The sequence below is a fragment of the Hippocampus bargibanti genome, linkage group LG09, assembly GCF_051943395.1.
Source record: "Hippocampus bargibanti isolate YZ-2025 linkage group LG09, ASM5194339v1, whole genome shotgun sequence".
Classification (NCBI taxonomy): domain Eukaryota; kingdom Metazoa; phylum Chordata; class Actinopteri; order Syngnathiformes; family Syngnathidae; genus Hippocampus; species Hippocampus bargibanti.
Window position 1 is genome coordinate 14,537,913 of NC_142742.1, and position 14,038 is coordinate 14,551,950.

The 14,038-nt window shown below is 40.0% G+C and overlaps 1 protein-coding gene across 6 annotated transcripts in view; it reads right to left on the reverse strand.

Annotated features, from left to right (window-relative positions):
* dlgap2a (DLG associated protein 2a) overlaps nt 1-14,038 on the reverse strand; it is a 184,771-nt gene that overhangs the window by 131,253 nt on the left and 39,480 nt on the right. The window lies entirely within an intron of this gene.

Consider the following 14,038-nt stretch of genomic DNA (forward strand, 5'->3'; position numbering starts at 1 on the left):
AAAATGTTTGCAAGTGAATAAATTATATTTCTGTCTTCCAATATACCCCCATTATCTTCTTTATTGTAGTTCACATCCGCAATCTGTTGTAACCTTGGTTCTGTTTACCTGACAGGTTTCAGTGTACATCAAGAAAGTGTGAAGAGTTTAAAAGATGTGGCTCACTATCCTACACCGGACTGGGCATATGTCATATGTTGTATCATGCACAATTTTTATTTATTTTATGTTGGTATATCCATAATGTTTTACATTCTCAACGCATTGCCTTTTAAAACATTTTGGTCAGTATTTTATTTAGTTATTTTTTGGTCTGTATTTGATCATTCTTATAAACCACCTAGGTTGTCCGATCTCATCTGCACAGTCTCTTTATATGGATGGTGTTATATAAAACATTAAAACTAAAATAAAGAGGTGTGCACAGTCAGCCTCACTCGCGTAAAACCACTAAATGGGAGTGCGCAAGTGAAGTTCCATCGAATCGCTCTTGAAAGAAACGGCTCAACTTGTCGGTCAATTAGATGACAGTGATGTCACGGCTGTCTTTGGTCTGCGTTCTTATGCAATGTTGAAAGAGGTTCTGAGGAATGGTGCCATTGTCACCGCCTGGCCTTGAAATATAATCATGCAGAGTGAAACCGGGCTGTTTCGAGGGAGAACCGATACTGTGGTACAATATCTAAACATAAATTTACATATGTACAAGTCAACAATTTTGAATTGTGGTTGTCTATTAGAGAGCATTTTTGGGCGACTGATTGAGTAGAGCCCGACTCGTTCTAACAAGGAAACAAGCTTTGACTTGTAGGCCATTGGTCCAAGCAGGAGTCAAGGTCGCTTGCCAGAGCTGGTTGTCAGAGCTTCTTACTGGCAGCCCGAATCCTTCAGTGAATAACAGTGGCAGACACGATGCAGAAGCTGTCAATCTAGATCTATAAAGACGGCCAAGAGAAACGAGCAGCCGGCCAAACTCTAAACATCCCCTTGCTCAACCAGGTACAATGGAAATTTATGAGACAATGGGAAAAATACATTCCTCCTGCAGTGTATACATGCATAATACTGATATGGTTTCCTGTCATTGTTGTGGTTAAAAAATGAAGTGGGTGAAAACTCAAAAGAATTAGCAACCGCACCTGAAAAATTCATTCATTCATTCACCTTATGGGGGGTGCTGGAGCCTATCCCAGCCGTCTTTGGGCACTTGGTGGGGGACACCCTGAATTGGTTGCCAGCCAATCGCAGGGAACACAGAGATAAACTAAAATCTGCACTCACACTCACACCTAGGGACAATTTGGATTCATCAAACTGCCTGCCATGCATATTTTTGGAATGTGGAAGGAAACCCAAGGACACGGAGGAAACCCACGCAGGCCTGGGGAGCACATGCAAACTCCCATAGTGATGCCGCAGCGAGATTTGAACTCACGACCTTTTCACTGTGAAGTCGGGGTGCTAATCACTTGACTACCAGGCTACTCACATGATAAACATACAATATTACTCACACTATCCAACTGCCTTGTGTCAACCGTTGAGACTTTCAAATTCCCGGGAATCACAGTCTCCCAGGACATGAAGTGGGAGGTCAACACCAACTCTATCCTGAAAAAGGCCCAACAGAGAATGTACTTCCTGAGGCTGCTAAAGAAGCATGGCCTGCCACAGGAGGTGCTGCAACATTTCTACACGGCTGTCATCGAATCCATCCTGTGTTCTTCCATCACCGTTTGGTTCGGGGCCGCCACAAAAATGGACAAAATCCGACTTCAACGGACTGTTAGGACGGCGGAAAAAATCATTGGCACCGCCCTACCCACTCTCGAGGACTTGCACACTGCAAGAATCCAAACTAGCGCGCGGAAAATCCTACTGGACCCTCCGCACCCTGCCCACCACCTTTTCCAGCTACTCCCCTCAGGCAGGCGCTACCGATCCATGCGCACCAAATCCAGCAGACATTTAAACAGCTTCTTCCCCCAAGCCATTAACTCTTTGAACTCTTTGAACTCTTTCAACAGTAGCCAAAATGGAACTGTATAGTGCCACTTAGCAGTTTTTTTTGATGACGATATAGTGCAGTGTGTTCTACCGGAAACAAATTCCTTGTGTGTTCTACATACTTGGCAATAAAGATGATTCTGATTCTGATTCTGAATTCACGTATGTTCTTTAAATATACTGCATGTATATTCAAAAAACATTTAGCCAACCTTATACACCACCACACTCCCAGGTCTCATTACTTTTTGTGTTCTCTGCTAAAATAATGGGCACACATGCCTTAGTGGTGACGAGGCGTGTCTGTTTATTTTTAATGGGGCTTGATTTTACATTGGAGAAATTGAAAAGTTTGTCCCAGCGAGGAGGAAACGGTTAGAATCACTCAGGGCAGAATTGTTCACTGAGTGATACATGTCATCTATTTGCAGTGAACAAATCGAGAGTCACATTGTTAATTTCTTCCCCGACCTGATGGCTGTCTGCATCACTAGTTCTTCGCCGAAGATTCATGTCCAAGTGACAAAATGCAATCGTTCTACCTCTGGCCATCAACCTTGTGGCAGAGTTCAACTGAACTAGGAAAAGAACAGATCAGTTCAGAACCATTTAACTCATCTCTTGTCCAAGGGGCGGGGGATCAATCTATCTATCTAGTTGAAGTCTATAATTACATTCATTTAAATTCAAAATTAATTATAGCGACTACAGTTTGTGATGTCATTTTGGTAACGACTCACCCCTTGCGACGATAAGTGAGAATTGCAACCTTATTCCTGAGGGCGCTGATATAGATACATTTATGAGCACCACTGTAACATATCAGGAGTAGCAAGGAGCCATTTGTTATTGCGGCTTTCATTTCAGAGAGCAGTTTATTTGAATGTTTGTTTTTCCTTTATAAATAATGAAGTCCCCATAACACTGAAAAACAGCTTGGGAAAGTGTTCGTGGTTTGACTATCAACCAGAATAAGTTGAATCTGTGACTCCAATTGCAATGTTTTGAAGATAGACTCTTTTGTCCATCGGGGTTTTAGAGTTAGACTTTATCAGGGAGGCCAAGGACGACGAACAGGCCAGGAATACAATACAATACAATACAATACAATGCAATACAATACATATTGATTTATATACCGCTTTAACAACAACAGAAGCTGTAACAAAGCGCTTCACATGGACAGCTATCATATACAGGAAATAAAGCAGTGACAAAGATAATACAAAACACAAGTGTGTAAAACTAAGATGAAGTCAGAATCATGCTGAGTCAAATGCCAAAGAGTACAAGTGAGTTTTAGACGGGTTTTAAAAAAGTGGGAACACCACACCTATCTGCTTAACTGATACCCATGTGATGCTGTATGTTCAGTCAAAAAAAGCATACGAAGCCTTGAAGATCTACTGACAGAGTTCACCTATTCGATGGGCATTGTGACCAAAGAGCTTCTAAATCACCTTAATGATCTCAGCTTCAAAAATCAGAGAACCTTTGTAGAATTTTCGGACTCAGCGATGGGAAGCGGAGCCTTTAAAACAATTCTCCCCACTGACCCTTCAACTACCTGAGTCTAAGACAGTCATGATGGAGCTTTCACTTGTCTCCTCTAAGTTTCCGGGAGTTGGACGACAATTTTAGCATTCTGCATTACCTTTGCACTCTATGTCGGAGTTAACCAGGCGCAGGAATTTACACTGTGACACAGATAAAATCAAATGGGTATTGCACTGCAGTGTCTCTGTAAAATTCTGTCATAGCCCAAATACTCATGACCTTACTACAGTGTTGTATAACCCCACATACACCGCCAGAAAACAACATCTGATGGAGATAAAATGATGCATACCGTCTGACGTAAATAGGTGAGACCGTCCTCTCTGTCTCTGAAATTATATATATTAGATATGCCCCTCAATATTCAATGTTTTGAAAACCTTACCATCACTCTGATTGAAATTATTTGGCTTGTGAAGTATCTGCTCGCATAAGCAGCGAGGAATGCGACAGCATTATTTTGGTGGCACACACATGGAGTTCAAGATAGTGAGAAAACAACTCCATGGTGAACACAGTTTATTAAAGTCTGATACAGTAATGAATTACCTTTATTTGTCTCGCAGTGGAGACATTTACATTTCACAACAGCAAAGTGATGAACGGCAGTGGAAAGGAAGAAAAGAAGTAGAAAAACGAAATACAGGAGCTGCTGGAAAGGCAGCGACTCTCGCGGCGCCATCTTAAAGTCAAAAGAACAAACAAAAAACTAAATAACAAATAATATGACAATACAAAAACACAGAGTCATTCATTGTTAAGCACCTTCTAGAATCTAGATGAAAGAGGAGAGGTTCAAAGGGTTCTTTTCACCAAGTGGTCAGGGATATCTGGATCTGCCCAAGATCTTCGGTGCTAAGATGAACCAGTGATCTATCCAGAAGTGTACACGTACTCTCAAGGAGAACAAGACAAAATTCCCACGCTAATTGAATTCCCTTCCCACTTCAACAGTTGAATGAAAGAATTGGAATTTTACGTAAACAAAATCCGTAACAACCTAATAATAATAACCCTTCATGGTTGTCTTGGCGCAATGGCATGTATTTTCCCCCCACATTTTGAGAGCCAATCATTTAAACATAGTAAAGCACTAAAATGGTTTCAACAATTTGCTGTCCTTAGACAGCCAAATAGCAGGCTTTGTAGCTGCAAAAACAGTGTGATGCTATCATGTGAGTAAATATGACAATCTTAGAGAAAAGGTAACAGTGTAATGTAAGTGTAGTTCCAAAGAAATAACATACGAATGTCATTTGTTAATGTTAAATAAAAGTCAATATCGACAGAGCATATTGGATGCAGCAAAGATGTACCGTGCCACATAATAATCAGTCTCTGAATGTATGTGCTTTGTCCTTGCAATGAGGATAGTCAGCGAGAGAAATACCCAACACTCAGTTTAATCATTCGCCAGCCAGCCTTATCAGTGCTCCTGTTTGACTTTGGCCAAATTACATGCAAATGTGACATTGTTCAACCTGCATTGGGATGCTTGACTGATGAGCTTCAATTCAATAAACATCTCAAACACTACAATTCCCCTAATCCAGTGACATGCAGTCATGGGAGGCAGGTGAGGCAGTGCCTCACCTGTCATCATTCAACGGACAGTTAGGACGGCGGAAAAAATTATTGGCACCGCCCTACTCACTCTCGAGGACTTGCACACTGCAAGACTCCAAACTAGGGTGCGGAAAATCATACTGGACCCTCCGCACCCTGCCCACCACCTTTTCCAGCTACTCCCCTCAGGCAGGCGCTACCGATCCATGCGCACCAAATCCAGCAGACATTTATTTAAACAGCTTCTTCCCCCAAGCCATTAACTCTTTGAACAGTAGCCCAAATGGAATTGTATAGTGCCTCTTTGCAAATATTTTTTTGACGATACTAGTGCAGCGTGTTCGACCGGAAACAAATTCCTTCTGTGTTCTACATACTTGGCAATAAAGATGATTCTGATTCTGATTCTGATCATGGAAATATCAAATGAAAAAAAAACAGTTATATTTATTTAGTGATTAGTACTTTAAAGTTCTTTTCCATTTATTTGTTTGTTTTCTAAATCGTTGAATTTTCACATTTACCGTTGAAGTACTAAGTAGAGACGAGCGGTGAGGCAGCAGCCGGCTGAGCCTCACCATGGATTGCGCAATGACTATGCTAACTGTGCTGGTTTGCTCTGCAGTGAGACCGCATTGCTGTCCCTCTGCATATCGCTATTAAAGTGTTCAAAAGCTTTTAGTATATGAACTAAATTTCTACAGTTTAGCTGGTGTATATAATGTACAGTCACTGTACATTATAAACACTGTAGTACAGTGTTTATTTTATTTTAGGCACACAGTTCTCCTGCCTCATGACAGGGGGCGCTGGTGATTACAGATTCTTCTTGCGACTCCTCGGCTGCAGAATAATAGAATTAGTGACAGCAAGCTACAGTAAACAGTTAGCAGGTAAAGTGCAGCAATTCAGTCATTTTTTCGTGTTGGCCTTATTGGCCTTATTTTCAGAATGGAGGATTATGTATCTAGATTGAAAGAATTTTCTAAACTGGACTTTCAATCGAAGCAGGAGATAATCATTAAAGGAAGACCAACACCGGACTGTATAGCTCACAAACGGTGAGAGATGAATATAAATCTCCTGGACAGCTTCTCAGCTTTTTGGCCAAGAAGGATCTCATTGATTGATTGATTGAACTATTCCTGAAGCGACAAAGTTGCTCCAGCTCGTGCTCACTGTTCCAGCAACTACAGCATCAGTGGAGCGGTCATTCTCAGCACAAAAGACTGAAAACATACAGTCGGAACAGGGCTGATCAAGGACGACTTTCTTCACTGGCAGTGATCTCCATTGAGACAGAGAGACTTGGACTTCATTTATAAGTAAAGGTAACACGATAAGAATGTTTTTTTAATTCTTTTTTTCTATGTAACAGTTTGTATACAGTATATAAAGAATGCTGACATGACATTTAAAAAAACATGTTAACTGTTGCCAATCAAATGGTGAATAAGCTACTCTGTAGTGTTCATTTGTTTGTAAATCTGACTATGATGATGTCAGTGCCTCACCAGCCATGAACATCACCGCACGTCACTGCCCTAATCAATCATTGTGGGAAATTCTGCATGCATATTTTTAAAGGAGAGCTGGGCAATTAATTTGCAAAGCGGCCACATGAGAAGATGGAATGCTTGCCAAGGCAATTTGCTAACCACAACTTTTGAGTTTAGTTTTCGAAAGAGGTCCGATGTTCAAATTGGGCGTCAACCTTGTGTGGAGTTTACATGTTTTTCCTGACCAGCATGGGCTTTCTTCAGATGGGATTTATTCAGGTACTCTGGCCCAATATCTCAAAAAACTTGCAAGGTAGGATAATTGATCAGTCTAAATTTTCCTTAGGAATGATTGTGAGCTTGAAGGGTTATTTATTTAATGTGTGCCCTATGATGAGCTGGGAACTGGTTTATGGGGCAACCCACCTGCTGCCCAAAGACAGCTGGGATAGGCTCCAGCACACCCATGACCTTCGTGATGCTAATCGGTTCAGATAATGGAAAGTGCCTCTTTCAACCTGAAATGGCGTGCATATTGGTGTGAGTTAAACTGTCAAGCTAATTTGGCTATTTTAGCGTCACAATTAAAATAGACAGTTTACCTGTTCCTCACAAATTAATTATTCTGTTTTGTCTCTCTTAACTTAAGTTGAAAACCTTGTATGTTGCAAATGTAGTTTTCAATATGTCATCAAAAAGATGATCCACCTGTATTCCTATCTGGCTTCCCCACCATGACAGCCATCGTCTCATAGTGCACAAGGCAAATTATATAAAGAAAAATAATTGGAAACAATCAGTGACTTGTGTTGACTTGAGTCATATGACCCGACCTATGACTATGACTGTAGCAATTGGAAGATGTCAAAGCACTGAAAGCAGCGGAACATTACATATATCGAAGAGGAAATATAAGTCTACCAGACAAATCAAATTGGGAACTAATTGAGTTCAATATGTGCATGCCTGGTATATTTGGCCCTTCTGGCTGCAGGGATAATAGTGCTCGTCGTTTATCTGTTCTTTCTCATCTCATCTGCTCCTGCTTTGTTTGCTCCTTGTGTAAATGGGATTTGTGTACGTCAAGAAAGATCCCCTTTGCTAAACAGCGCGTCGTTCATGGTTCCCGTCTAAAGGTCCTCACTTTATAGGGGAAAGGGCAATCTGTCTATACAATAGAATACAATACATTTGCATCCCTGCAGTTGCTCATCATTGGCTGGGTCAATGCGCTGCTTGACGAATTCTAGTAATTTTCGGGAACGTTTTGAGGAGTGTGTTTTATATGCCAAGTTGTACAGTTTGCGTTGAAGGAAAGTACAAGAAATGACTTTGGGAAAGTGTCATTACTTGGCTGAATTAAGCACACAACAGATATTCCCCAGGGGTATGAACACTGAACTGAGACAAATGTGTGAAATGAGGTGGCGTATGCATCAGTGGTGACTCAACAAGAGAGGCAAACAGGCTGCCAAATTAGAATTTTCAAATTTGATTCAGAACGGATCACAAACCAAAAACGCTAAATGTGTCTTTACAATGTCATTTCTCCCCCCTTCTCCTCTAAAATTACTTTTATTTCCTCTACAGGACCCCCAGACAAATGGAAACCACAAAACTTAGTTAATGTGGGATACATGTCATGTGTGAAAGCCTGCTGCGCTCAAATGAGCATTAAATTCAACTACTCAGCAGAAACTTAAAAACAAAACAAAAACAAAAAGCTAGGCCATTTTTTATACACCTTTGTTAATTCACTGTTGGCCACCACACTGTACTAGCAAGAGAGATGAATTATAAAAATACCAGATTAATTCAGCGCTGGATAGAAGCAGGTATGGTAAAATAATCTGTAAATTAAAATTGCTATCATTACCAAATTAAAAGTTTTGTACCATGATGTCCCCAACGGTGAGCCATGACCTTATCATCGCAGACAACTTTGTGTGCCCCACACACACACACATATATATATATATATATATATATATATATATATATATATATGTGACGGGTGTCACAACAGTGACTGTCTTCATCTCCACGATGCTGCTGTATTAATGAAGACGAGACGCGTGGATGTGTCTTTTTATTTCTTTTATTTCTGCAACACAGTATGGCAGAAGGGATGGGTGAAGTCGCATGGGTTTCGTCTTGTGATTAACTGCGCAATAGAAAAGCACTATGAAGCTAAGTTCCACTCGACAAAACGTGAAGTAAATAATGACACAAAAAGTAATCTGGACTCGAATGAATAAGGGAACTAATTAGATAACACTAGACAGTAAAAAAGGGGAAATTGTCATGAAAATGCGCGTTAATCAAGACCAACAGAAAATTGCGACTCACCCTGAATCTCCTCGAGATTGTTCTGGAAACTATGGGCGGGACATAGTGCCACACTGTGCGCCGTTGCGTCACTTCCTTCATAATTTAATAACCTAAGTGTACAACTCCGTTACATACACCCCCCTTAAATTATGCAGAAGTGAGGCAACATACACACGGAAGACAACAGAAAGACCAACAGGCACAATAGACAAGGTTATCGGGCAAGGATGTACAAAAATGCTGTCTAATTATGTCACTCATCTGACCAACTACGTCAGGTGATTGGAGTAAGGGATCTGTCTCCGGTGTGTCAGGGTCTGTGCGCTCGTCGGAGATGCACTGTACTGGGTCTGGGAAGGAACTCTGTCCCCACTAACATAAGTGGCCTCAGCTCGCACCTGCCCATTCCCCTCTGTACAAACTACATCACCCTGCATAGCACTACATAACTGTGACAGACTGGAGAAAGGGATCTGTTGCTGGTGTATCAGTTGTCTGTGCGCTCGTCGTAGATGCACTGCACTGGGTCTGGGAAGGAACTCTGTCCCCACTAACATAAGTGGCCTCAGCTTGAACCTGCCCATTCCCCTCTGTACAACCTACACCACTCTGGATTGCACTATACAACTGTTACACGGTTGGGAAGCCTCTACCTCTACCAACACACTCATTCAACGGTGTGCTACTTGTTACTTCTAAGGAGCTCATTCTTAGACTTAACACACAAAAACACGTACATGAAAAAAAAGTACACCAATTGCAAAACAGCAGGTAGACAATTAACACTCTACATGTATTTCCAAAACGGGGGTCGACACACCGTCCACCGAGTGATGGGACTGCACAGCGTCTTCATTGTGCAGCATCGCGGTCCCGGTCCGAAGTGGAGAGTCACTTGTGAATCCGGGTCACGGCACCAATGTGACGGGTGTCACAACAGTGACTGTCTTCATCCCCACGATGCTGCCGTATTAATGAAGACGAGACGCGTGGATGTGTCTTTTTATTTCTTTTATTTCTGCAACACAGTATGGCAGAAGGGATGGGTGAAGTCGCATGGGTTTCGTCTTGTGATTAACTGCGCAATAGAAAAGCACTATGAAGCTAAGTTCCACTCGACAAAACGTGAAGTAAATAATGACACAAAAAGTAATCTGGACTCGAATGAATAAGGGAACTAATTAGATAACACTAGACAGTAAAAAAGGGGAAACAACATATATATATATATATATATATATATATATATATATATATATATATATATATATATATATATATATATATATATATCACCCCAGTTCGTCTCAACTGCTTGTCGCCAAAAACAATGCTGCCGCTGACCGCTACTATTGTCACGGCAAACCAGCAAAAGTAATCTTCAACCGTATATTTTTTTATCGTTGCATATGGTCGGATTGATAAAAGCATAACGTAAGATACAGTAAAGTCTCGTTATATCGATATCGGATATATCGATAGTCCCGGTTATATCGATACTATTTCTATGCACGCACGGAGAAAATTACATGCAAACAGGGTCGGATATATCGATAGTCCCGGTTATATCGATATTTTTTCGGCCTCCCTTGAATATCGATATAACGAGACTTTACTGTATGTGTATTTCCGCTTGATAGTGTTATTTTATCATTTGTAATAATGTACGCAGTACAACAACTTTTATACAGGAATTGTAATTTATAAGGGCAGCTATTCACCAAAGTTGACAGGTATAGTTCTGTATTGTATTCCCTTGAGCGTTGGATGCATTACGCAACTGCACCCAATATTGTAATTTGCATTCTATGCACCTTGTCATGTGCTGCACTCTATAAATGAAACATTTTAAAACAGGCTATAGATTTAAGGTGGACCTTACATACTCCAAAGTGCCTTATACTGGAGTGTGGAAAATACCGTAATCAACATATTGTTGAATTTAAAAATTACTGTAACTTTTCTTTATTTGTTCATCCAAAATATGCACGTTGGTGATAGGTTTTTGTTAGGAAATGACCAATCATTTCCCACCACATGAAATGGAAGTGAATGGCATGCATTTGAGAGCGATTGACGGTGAATATTGTACCCTGAGGGATGTAGCATTTACGGAACAAGCTGTAGACTCGGTGAAGGACGATATCAATATCAGTGCCTCTTTACTAGCTGGAGTGTCTGCAAAGTTGCAATTTATGGGAACATTCAGAGACTACTGGTCTTAATAAAAGGTCATATAAATGTGATTATATAGACACGGTGCGAGTGTAGCTATTTTATGTAATAATCCAACAGCTGGTTTAAAGTCGTAATACCACATAACCAGTATTAATAAACTAACCATTTAAATAATTATGGACATATATGTAAAAATACAAATTATGTATGTATACTAGTGAAATCTAATCTTAATTCTAAATTGGGTCAATTTATTAAAAAAAAGAAGAATTCCCCTGATCACTCCAATTGCACTCCAAAAATTCCAAGTGAATCATTATTATGCAGGACAATTCTCCCTCCGCACGCTAAGCCTTGCATCTGGTGAAGTGGCAAAAAGACAAATTGGAGGTTGTACGTGATGGTCCGAGGACAATTAAAACAAAGTGCTCATCCATAAAATTATGGACGACCTGATGCAGCATAGCCACGTATACATTGGCCTCTCTCTGATGAGATCAAAAAAACAAACACAGGTGGAACATGCATCTGCCCCATGGTGAAAGGAGATCACAAATCAACTCAGAGGCTCTTGAGATCGATTTTCATTCAGTGTGTTTGTTTAAAATTAATCTTGTGACAAAGGATAATAATGTACTCAAACACCACCATGACATTCTGTAATTTGACTGCAAAAGCCAGGCTCACGGAACGACAAGCACGTCTGTTTGCAGCCACACATCAAACTATTGTGCTGTTGCTAATTCTGTGCTGTAAAGCAACACTTGTCTGCATTGCTCAAATCAGATAATCTTGCTAATATTTGCCAACTCATGAGCTGTTTTCAAACAAAGGATAAACATGATGATATGAGGATCATGCCGGATAACATGCAACTGTGAGCAATCTGATCTGAATCTCTAACAAGAGCTCACACAATGTCAAAACACAGTAACAGGCAGTAATTATGAATCAATTAGTTCGTGCAGAATTCATTTATGTTCTCGAAATCTATGTTAATAATTTATTGGGCCAAGGGAACCGTTTTGCATTGCATACTACTGACAAACATCAAACGAAAATTTTACAAAAAGTATGAATAACAAAATAAGCGTCATTTGTCTCGATGTGCTCACAAATGTAATGTAAAATCTGAGCCTATATAGTTGAAAACAGAGGTGATGTACTAGCAGAAAGTCCAGAATTGTTTTGTATGGAAGGAAACAGGACTGTGTGCAATTTGTTGACCTTTAGCCAACAAATTGCAGCCTATTTATTTGTTCTTCCTGCCACAATGTCACTGGCATAGATAGATGACCAAAGTTATACAGACCCCAATTCCAATAAAATTGGGACATTTTGTAAAACCTCAAAACAAACAAAACACATTCAATATTTTGTAATCATTTCCAATAGAACTTTTCTGTAAATTTTCACTCATTTTTAATTTGATGCCATGAAATGTTCCCCAAAAGCTGGCATGTTTATCATAGTGTTTGCATTCAACAATGAATCAGCATTTGGGAATTGAGGACACATGTTGAAGATTTGTTGGTTTTTTTTCAATTATTTTTCATTCTGGCTTGATTTATAACTTGTAGTTACGGTGTGTGGTACATTTGAAAGAGGAGACAAGTCTGGACTTCAGGCCGGTACCTGATTTTACTAAAAAGCCATGCTGTTGTAATTTGAAGCAATGTGTTTGTCGATGTCTTGCTGAAATGAGCAAGGGCATCCCTGAAAAAAAATGTTCCAGGAATGGCAGCATATGTTGATCAAAACCTCTCTGAGGACATATTGGTTGTGAATCCTTGTTCATGAGATTGATAGAAATAATGTTTTATTGACAGCCTTGTTGTTATTTCAAAACTAGCCACGAGGAAAATGTAACATTTTTGCTAAATACCCCCGGACAGAAAGTTTTGCATTCTAAATTTTTAATTAAACTAATTTGATTCTCAGTCTTAAATCAGAATGTTCGCAAAACCCAAATCTAATCTCAATAAAATGCATCACCATAATCATGCCAAAAATATTATGTACGCTGATTATGAGTCAGACAGTGATGCTGTCTTTACCCCAATTACATTCATCAGTGACAGGCACAGGCGTTGATGTTACATTATTTCCATCGAATTCATTCAAGCCTACATTTTTTTCCTTTGCCCTTGCACAAAAAGAAAGGCTGGTCAGAAAAAAGACTGAACAAGTTATCATGGGTGATAAAATAATTCAAGGTCATGAAGAAAACATATGGTGAGGTTTGAAACCAGAAAAAATGTGATTCATATCTTGAAATTTCAGCTAACGTGCCTTCACATGGTCAGCCTTCCCAGGTCCTAGGAAACTGTTGCAAAAAGTCGGTCTCGGAATAGGGAAATGGGAACTCGGGGTTCGATCAATAATGCAGTGCTTTGGTGAAGAAGCTCTGAGAACAAGGGAGACAAATCAAAGTCTCCCTGCTGCCTAAGTAAGACTGTGAATGTGTTCGTCTGTTGATGAGGACTTTCTTGGTCAAAAAATTTATAATTCAGTATGACCAAAATGGGACGCTGGCATTCACATCGATGTCAAAAAGAAACTGAGATCATTGTTTCATGGAAAGACGCCTTTGATTGGAGATGAAGCAGCCCGTTGTCATTCGTGTGCAATAAATATCGATTTATCCATCTTTCTATCTATCCATTTCCTCAACCAATGCTTTTTCTTTAACCCACGAAAGGCAACGTACTACGTAAAAAAGAATACCATAATCATTGTTTCAAAACCAATTATCAAGGCGCACAAAACACATGCGCACATGCGCACACACGCACACACGATCTAATTACGATCCCAAAATTTGAAACTGTGCATCTGTGCCTTTATAAGGTCAGCCCTCTGTTCCGTAGACATGCTTTTGAAAAGTCAGTCTTGGAAAC